The sequence below is a fragment of the Antedon mediterranea genome, chromosome 4 (genome assembly GCF_964355755.1).
Source record: "Antedon mediterranea chromosome 4, ecAntMedi1.1, whole genome shotgun sequence".
NCBI classification, from domain to species: Eukaryota; Metazoa; Echinodermata; class Crinoidea; order Comatulida; family Antedonidae; genus Antedon; species Antedon mediterranea.
This window is the reverse complement of record NC_092673.1, coordinates 10318534-10328464: the sequence shown is the minus strand read 5'-3', so window position 1 is coordinate 10328464 and position 9931 is coordinate 10318534.

The window sequence follows — 9931 nt, the reverse complement described above, 5'->3', positions numbered from 1 at the left end:
ACTGAGTTGATTATGGATTAATTGATTCGAATTCTAAGATAAACGTCTAAGCCAAATGTAAACGTAAACAAAGCGAGTCATACGGCGAAAACAAAAAAGTGAAAACTAACTAATCTGTTAAAATAGCTAACATTAATTTGCAATTTTTAAATGAAATTCTGAAAACGCTATAATATAGTCTTATATGCATTTTCAAAGATTTCCAAATATAAGCTTGGGGTTATTTTTCAAACAAATTCTATAAGGAGTTGAAGATAGTGTATTTTGAGCGAAAGTGCGGTGCGCGTAGGCCTAGGAAGACGCGGCAGGGCTGGAATACTCGTTTCCTTAGGCGACGAGAACGTCGGAAGATGCGCTCTATCACTGGGCTCTCGATTTTAGTTCTTGTTAAGTGGATGATGCAGAATCTTATAATATGGGCTTATAAATTTTAAAATAAAGTGCTGAACTTCCATTTTTCTTAAAATTATGAAGATTAGTGTGAAGTGAGGACTGTCTGCATGCCTGAACGGTTGTCTTGGTAAAACTGAAAAATCAGTAAATTAGTTAGGCCTAGCTAGGCTAATTAATTAATGTACAGTATATAATGTCATTATTTTTATGAATAGAGCTAAACCTACTAGTTGGCTTACTAGTAATCTCATAATAAATCTGTTAATGTCACCTGTCACTAACATATGATTAATTTAAGTACAGTATATGCTGAAAATGTTTACTTTTTATCGGAGCTAAAATGAAATTTCATGGTTCCCTGCTTTTTATTATAATAATGGAGCAATAAATGAAATACAAATACACACCAATTAACATTTTAACTTTTAATATTATCACAAATTTCACCTTAAAAATCAGACAAGTTTTCTACATCAACTTAGCTAACATCTTTTGTACTAAGCCTAATCTTCGAAAAGATTTTCTTTACTGTAGTACTGTAGGCCTATTAAAATTATTTATTTGCCGATTTGAAATGTACATTTAAACTTTATTAAACTACTGCACAACAACCAACCGCCACTTGAACCTTTAAATAAGTAAATTAGGATAAGTTAAAGTTTTTAAAAAATAAAATGTCTTTTTGGCAATACATCTATAGATATCCACTATTACAGTATTAATAGTGCTTTTTCACATTATATGCCAGAGGTAAATTAATATGACTCATAAGAAATTGTTGTTGATTTAATGCTATTTCTATTGATGTATGTAGAACAATCCTCTGTGGTCTGTAAAAAAAAACAACATTCAATTAATAATAATCATTATTTAATTATATTTGTATATTTTACTTATTTTCTTAGGCCTATAAACAACGCGCGCCCGACAATGAACACGCGCCAAAAATGCACGCACTACCCCACTATAGGCTAAAGCCTGGCTCTCCTACTGTACTACTACTAGGCCTAGACTATATTGATTTATAAATAAAAAAAAGAGGCTTTGTAGAGTTTTATGATTAAAAACAGCTTTCCTATATATTATATGTTGCCCTTATTAATTTACAAAACCACATTTTTTATCTTATGGCGTAAAAAATGATTTTAGCTACAACCATGTGTTCCATTTTCAATAGTGAAATACCCAAGAAGGCACATGTTTAAGCAGCCATTAAAAAAAAAAATAAAAAATAACCCCAACGAGATTTTTTTATTAACTACTATTGAAAAATCAAATATTCAGAAACTATAAAACCTACCTTCTCAAAAAATTGCGTTATTTTATTACAGCCTCAACAAATTAGACGAAATTTTAACATTCGAATAGGCCTAAAATTGTTTAAAAAACATCGGTGTAATTCACCCTTGTTTCACACAAATATAATGGGTTCGTCGATTAAAAAACAATATCACGTGGTTCGTAGATGCCTTGTCAAAGGTTTTCATGAATTATTCATTAGTAAATAAAACCAAAAGTTCCAATTGGCCAGTTTGCAAAAACCTAAGATTTACTTTTCAAAACAAAGTTGCTTCCGGGTAATTGTCCACGCTGTCTCGTGTGCAAAAACGATTGGCTGCCGATAGAGGGCTCACTACTTTTTGTCCCTGGTGAATCGAGTGTGGAGGCTCACGACCGACGAAAGGAACGGCATCAAGGTAGACAACCTCTTCGGCAACCTCCCCTCGTCCGTGGGCGACCTGGACGCTCAGTGCGCGGTCGGGGTTCACGGATGCGCTTGGCACAGTTACTCCGAAGACAAAGACGGCAACGTCGAAGGCTTGACGTACGACGAGCAGATCCACTTGGAACGACAGAACGTTCACCCGGTGCGACTGTCGGTGTTGTGCGTAGTTCTCAGGTGGGACGTGAACGGTCGAATAATTTCGGCGATGCTGTCCGACGGAAAGAGACTGCACGGCGAAAATGCGGAGATCGACACGCTGTCGGAAATCGCAAAGTCGATCGAATCTGCCGACGTGTTCGTGTATCACGGTGGTCGGGTCAAGGACAGCATCGTCGCCAGATGTCGGGTGTGCGAGGTACCCCTTGCCGTAGACGGGTTCCCCGTGTGCTTGGACACTTCAAAACACGTACGGTCGCCGGCGGGCGGCGACAACGACTCCGTCTACGATTACGTCGGTTACGAATCTTGTCACGAGCTAGCGGCGAGCTTGTCGGCGAAGAAGCTAGACGACGACGTTTGCGTGCTGGAACGCTACGTGTCGGAGGTGGAAGCCAAAAAATTGGTTGAAATCGAGACGAACTTGTCCAGAATAGTGGGAAGGTTCCCCAACGGATCGTCGACCGGTGTCCTTTCGTCGGTGCTGTGCAGAGAAGCGCAGCGTCAGCGTGTGGTGTTTCCGAGGAGCAATGCGGACCCGAAGCCCAAAGGAAGCGTCAACGAAGACGAAACGTGCAGAGGAGGCCTGGTGCTGGACACCGTGTCCGGCATTCACAGAGACGTCGACTTGTACGACTTTCAGTCTTGCTATCCGAGGTTCATCATCGACAAAAACGTGGACGAGTCGACGGCTCTCGAAGACGGCTCTTTCGTCGACGCCGAAGTACGCGAAGGTCTGCTTCCGTCCGTCATGAAAAGACTGGTGTCGGCTAGAGAAGAAAAAAACATCACTCCCCAGAACTCCGCCGTGTACAAACAAGCGTCGGATGTCTGTGCACGTCTGGCAAGAAAAGCCTTTACAACCACGTGACGGAAAAGTGCAGGGAACAACTGAATGCGCTAAAAAATTGCGCCGAAGAAAACGGTGCTCGGGTGCTGTACGGCGACACCGACTCGTTGTTTTTGGACATAGTTCCAGGCGGGAGACAGGAGCTGGAAGAGCAATTCGCCCGAGTCTTGGGCGAAGGAAGCTTTCAAAGGTTCAAACACAGGGAGACGCTTTGCGGCTTGCTGCTGACGGACAAGAAGAAAAGGTATGCGTGTCTCCATGCAGACGGGAGGGTGAGCACCACAGAGATGACGAGGCCCGGCGTCGAAAGATTCGCGTCTCGACGGGAACAGAACATGATCGACATAGCCCTGAGGATCGGAGATAGCAATACGGCGGCCGACCGTTGCGTAAAAGAATTTTGTCGAGTCGTCAACGAACTGAAGGACGACGAAGCGATCGAGGTCCGGGACGTTGTTCGAAAGGGCAAAAACGAGACGAACTCTCACAGATTCAAAAAGAGTTGCGCCGCCCTCGGATGCTACAGACAGACGCCTTACCACCTGAAACACGGAGGCGTTTCCTATCATCCGCTGTTGCATTCGTGCATCCATCCGACCGTGGAAGTTGAGCACTTGATCCGAGAGCTGAAACAATTTTGCGAACTCGACAAAAGCAACGTTTTGAGCGTAATCGTTTAGAACGCGGAAGCAGGGGACTGCCGAACGAGCATATTGCATCGGTTGAAGGAGATCAAAGATACTTTGGAAAAGATTCCGACGCAACTGCCCCGGAAGGAGCTGCAGCTCTGCGGAGGGTGGAATGTGTTCAGTGGCAGTTGCTGTTCCACGGTGAAGGTGTCGACCGCCGAAGAAGAGCGACAGGTTAGAAAAAAACGAACCGGTCTTTCGAAGCGTAGATCTCGAAAACGGGGAGAGGAGATTATTCATCGTAAGATGTACAAACGCTTTGGGTTGCGACGCACACCGATTCTGCGGAAAGGCATGGAACTACACAGCAAAAGATGAAGCGTAAAATAATCAAGAAATAAAAAATAAATAAAAAATAGTTTTAAGTCTACTTTTGAAAGAAAAGAAATAAAGAAATGGTTGAAGGAAATAAAAACACAAAAACCAAAAATATTGTTTAACAATTTTTCTTGTATTCTTTTGTTTGTCAATTTGTCAAAGTATTGCGCATCCGCAAATCATGGTCACGTCCAGATCTTTTACGCCGAGCAGTAGATTCCCTGAAACAAACGGCGAATCGAGAGATTTGGGTGGTCGTTCGTCGATCTCATCGTTCATGCATCGTTTCGACCTCTCCCTTCTTATCTTGTTTTCGTCTACGGCGAGATCGTCTTCGACAGGCTCTAGGTGTTCTCCTAGAAAAAGCGAAATCACCTTTTCCTTGCATTTCCTGTCCGTTTCGTGCAACACGGTCGATTCGGTTATGCAAGAAGGCAACGTGGTCCCGGTCGCTCTCAACCGTTTCCAAACGCTTGGCAGGAACACGTCCGAGTCCGTCATGAAAGCGGTGTGTCTTTCTTTGACCTCGGTGAGTAGCCTCAGAGGACGGACGAATTTGGCCGAGACGGAATTGAAATATTTTCCGTACGCCCACCAGTCTCGGGTTCGTTGCTTCTTCCACGACGTCCTCGACGAATTCGAAGAATTCCACTTCCGCCAACTCGAAATTCAGGATGCTTTCCGTCGTTTGCGATCCTTCGAAAACAAGACGGGAAGATCTATCGGCCAGACCTACCATCAGTCGTTGCGAGGTTTCCATGGTTAAAAGGGCAGAGAAGAAGTCTGCGTTAAGCCATCCGATCTGTCGTCTGTCGTGCCTGACGAACATCGGAGGCGGGCCCAAATGCACGCCGCTTCTGCCTACGCCACCTTCCGTCTCGGCCAAATTGTCGAGGCAGGTTTCGACTGCGCAAGCGACGTTCTTCGGACACAACGGTAGCGATCTGTTGTACGACAGACACAGATGCCTCAATTCTAATCAGAAGCTCGAAGTAAGGGTTGTCGGATCCGTAACGGCTTCCGTCGAAGTACCACTGGAACGTTGGAGAGGGGTTGCCGCTTCTCACAAACACGCTCCAATCGTCCAGAGACTGTAGAGTTCGGGAAAACGTCGTGTAGTTTGTGTAATCTTCGATTCTAGTCAACCAGAGACGACCGGTCAGATAACGCCTTCCGTAATCGTTGCCCTCGTCACCGCCACCGTCGTCGTCGTAGTCGTCGTAGTCGTCCGACTTGAAATGTCTAGGGTCGACTGTCATTATCTTTGACCACCTGACCTGCACGGCAGGTTGAGGCAATCCCAACTTCAACACCGGTCTCTCTTTGAACAAGTCCATAAGAAAGATTCTTGTGAAACATAACAACAACAACAAAAAAAAAAAAAAAAAAATAAATAAAAAACACATATATGTATATAAATTTCAATTTCCTTTTATTTCAAACGACCATCATTTTCTTAAATTTAGAAGATAAAGTATTTTCACTTTCTGCTTTGCAATCTATCAATCTCTCTATTTTGTCGATCACTTCGCATAAGTCTTTTTTGTTTTTTTCATCCGCATCGCCGTCGTTGCCACTGTGTTGCTTTTTTTAAGGCGTAGCACTTTCAGAACCCTTTCCACGTGGAAGACCGGCATTTCGATGTATATGTTTGTGCTCATTCTTGTGTTGTTTTTTTTCCCCTTTCTTTTCTCCTTTTCTTTGAATTTTGTAAATATTATTCTTTTCTTCCAAGTCTATTTCTGTATTAATATACTGTAAAATGTTACTATTTAATCAGTTATAGTTGGTTTTCTAAAATGGTTTTTTTTTTGCCCCTGTCTATTTCGAGTCGTTTTTCTCCGTCGGGAAAGAATCGCCAGCATTTTTGGCATGATTCCTTAGTCCGTTATTACTTGTAAAACAATCTTTCTTCTTTTTTTTTTCTCTTCGGACTCTTCTTCGTCCACGACCTCGACAGGTTCAGCAACATTTCCAACGTTCTGAAAGTTCTGAAATGCCTTGATCAGTCGTCTTCTCATGTACAAAGAAGAGTTTCTAAAGTCCAAATACTTGATCTTAATGTTTTTTACAGGTAAGAACTCATCGGGAGAATCAGAAAAAACAAAAAAAACAAAAAGTTTTTCACTTTGTGACGTACCGTTTGCGTTTGCAACCGGACCTTTTGCAGCAGATCGGACGGTTCGACGGACTTATTTCCAGCAGTGTTCGATCGTTTAACGGTTCGCCACCTCCAGCTCCTCTGCAATGCACTTTCGGGACAGTTCTGAATCGAATTTGTCGACGTGCCTTAATATCATGTCGAGGAACGTGCGACCGGTTTGCTTGAGAGAAGCGACCGTCTGAAACTGAGTGTTGCAGCAAAGCGAAGGAGAAAACAACTGGAACTTTCTCGCTCGTCCGTCCACATGGTACGGGATGGTGAACTTGACCGACGGAAACAGATCGTTGCGGTCGACCGTCAAAGATTCCAAAAGCTTAAGTCGTTCGACTACGTCAGACGGATCGTCCAGCACGCCGTACATCCTACCTGCATGGTTCAGGTTGTTTGTCGAAATGTGCATAGGTACGCTCTTGTATTTTCTCCAAGTTATCGCCTGTTGCAGTTGGTAGTTGAGCGAAGTTTTCGTTCTCACGTTGAAGTTACCCCTCGTCGTGATGTTCGTCGATCCTGTGGAAACGAAATACAGCGCGGTCGATCCTCTTTTCAGAGGCGATTGAAATTCTATCATGTCGTCTTGCAATTTCGTGCCCCTCATGTGGATGGATTGCGCCGTCTCGCGCGTGTCGTACGGATATCGATACGCGATGTTTTGCGAAGACACCACGTTCACCAGGAAGAAGTTCATCGACGCTCTGTTGCAACTGGATTGAACGGTTGTGTACGTCATGATTGTTCTGGGCCCTTTACTTTCCGGGGCGAGTGTATGGGCGAAATCGGGTGCACCTCCGGTTTTAACACTTCCTGAAAGATGGCACGGATCGTATTTTTCCTCGCCGTCTGTTGCAATCGGGGTGGTTTTTCACACCTTTTTTCAGAACCTGGATCCTACGGATGCTGTTGTCTACCTTCACCAGCACGTCTCCGTTGGAGGTGCGTTGATGTTCCAAAAACATGGAGGTCAGAGACTGACGTTCCCGGTCGTTGTACGTGGCAAACACGACCGTTTCTGCGAATAACGACAGCAGATCGAGCGCCGATGTGAGGAACGACATCGGCAGATCGGGAGCGTCGACCATGAGCTCCACGTGATCGACGAAGGCGGTTTTCGCCGCTTGTCCTTTTTCGTTCTGTAACCGTCGAACCTTCAAGTCTCCCACCACGATGCCCTCTTCTCTGTAGAGTAAGTGAACAAGGTTTTTAGTGGAAAACACCACCGCCAAACTGTCAAACGACTCGACTCTGGTCCTCTGATCGACTTTGTAGACGACGTCATCGACGTAAAACTTTCTCTTCTCCGGAATCGGGTTCAGGTTGTTCCTCAGCCGGTTCGTGAACCGTTCGCCGAGCACGTCCGGAACCGATCCAACAAGGAAACGGGATCGGACGGCTTCGAGGAGAGAGCTTTGCAGATCCTCGGATCCGAGTTGATGTACGTGTACCAGAACGTCGCCTCCTGTTCCGTCATGCCGCCTCTCAGTTCCACCAGCTGCCGACAACACATTCAATTCACCAGGAAAAAAAAGTTATGCGCCCTCTATAGGTTGCTACCTTCAATATCTGCTCAGCGAAGCGTGCATAGTAACCGGAAGTGATGTTTTTTTCAAAACATTATTTCCGTAATCTTTAATCAACGAATGAGAAGCCTTCAAATTGTTTTTCTCATGAATAATTCATATTTAGTTGAAGATAAGGTATGGTAGAACCATGTGACGATCTCTTTTAAACGAAACGGCCATTTTAAGACAGTCTAGTAAACCAACGATTTCGAGAGTAAGTTTTTAGATATTTAACAGTTTTTGAGGATGGTTTTTTTGTGTAATTTTGCACGCATATAAAATCAAAACCTAATTTTTTAAGAAGTAAATGCAAACAAATATAATAACTATATACTATTTATATTTGTTAGAAAAAAAATCACGCTGGTGTTATGTCCCATTTTTTTTTTAATGAAGCTCAAAATTGGTATATAATCCACGTGGTTAGTATTTCGGCCTAGCACTCTATATCACATGTCTAGGCCTAAACATAGGGCAAATCCAGCAGCAATGTAAATACGGAGTTCAAGATCAATAAAGAGACTTTGTATAAATATTAACATAATGTTATTATTGTAATTTTTATGCAATAATAATAAAAACATGTTATAGATAGGCCTTTTAGTCATAAACCATATTATTACAATTATTATAGCCTACTAACTAAGATAATAGACCTCCAGGCCTAGCCTAGTTAGACAATTATGTAGTAGGTATATTATTAATATAGTATAGACAATATAATAAGGTTACTGTTTTTATCTGAGATTTTCACTAATTTTTGCCTTCTATTTTATTTAAATTTCAGCTGCTTTCGGCTTTTTGGGTGTTCGACCTCCTTGAATATTTCAGGGACTGTGGACATGGTATGCGCTTTCATAATAGACGTCGTTCTTGAATTTTCATTACGCATACCCCAAAATGACCGTTTCCTTCTGTTTATTGAGGCATGTATGGACTCTCCTCCCTGCTCTCCTAGCAGTCCTAACCCAACTCCCCACTTCTTAATTGATGGCAGCACATGATCCTCAAGTAAATGGAGCTTAGGTGATATTCTCTCATTGTATTGGCGAAAGTGGTCCATAAAAGCCATTATTTTTTCATCTGTATAAATATAAACGCAAATTATTTTAAATATAATTGATTACTTTTGTTCTTGTTCCAAAATTTTACAACTTGTAAACAAATCTAGTTGATACATCTATAGTGGTTTGAAATAAAGAAAAATCATACCAATTGATTGAATGTCATCGGTTGTTAACACCCGGCAATGGTTGATACTGTTGTGTACTGCTGAATATTTAGAGAGTAAGTTTGTGTATTTTACTTCAATCTCTGCTGCCTTCGCCATTATCAGTTGTCCCTTACTAATTGAAAAGAGATCTGCCTCTATACTGACCACTCTAGAAATGTTCTTGCATAGATCATCTATGACGTCAGACTTTTATTTAAAAAAAATTATAATACAGTATTGTAATAGTAGTAGTAATGTAAATAAGGATCATGTATATAAAGAGGCCTACTACTATTATGTATTAGAATTAAAATACATAATTCTACATACAGTTAATGTGCATACCTTTAGTGCCTTGTGCACATGATTACCATTAAAAGATTTCCCATGAAATGGCTGTCGTTTAATACCATGATACTGGAGTGTCTGGTCCATAGATGCTACTATTGGACCAGTCCCAAACTTCAGTTGTACGTCCATTTGCCTTTCCTATAGAAAAATACTTATGCAGGTAATTATGTTTGCTTTCATAGGTACAGAATAACCATGTGAGGTTCTAAGGCATCGATTTTTAGGGTAAGTAACAAGTAAAAACAAACAATATAATTATGAATGAAATATTGACGTACTGTTTCTGTCAACTCATCTTGAAGCTTTACTAGTTCATGCAATTGTTTAGACATTTTTGCCTTAGCATCCCCACTTTGATTTTTTAAATACAATAAAGGGATATCGTCTTCTATTTTCTCAATTTGTAGTAAAAGTTGATCTTTTTCTCTTGCCAATTCTGGAATTAAAAACAATTTAATTTATTTTTATTTATTTATTGAATTTTCTGCCATATACAATACAAAGAAGACAAAACA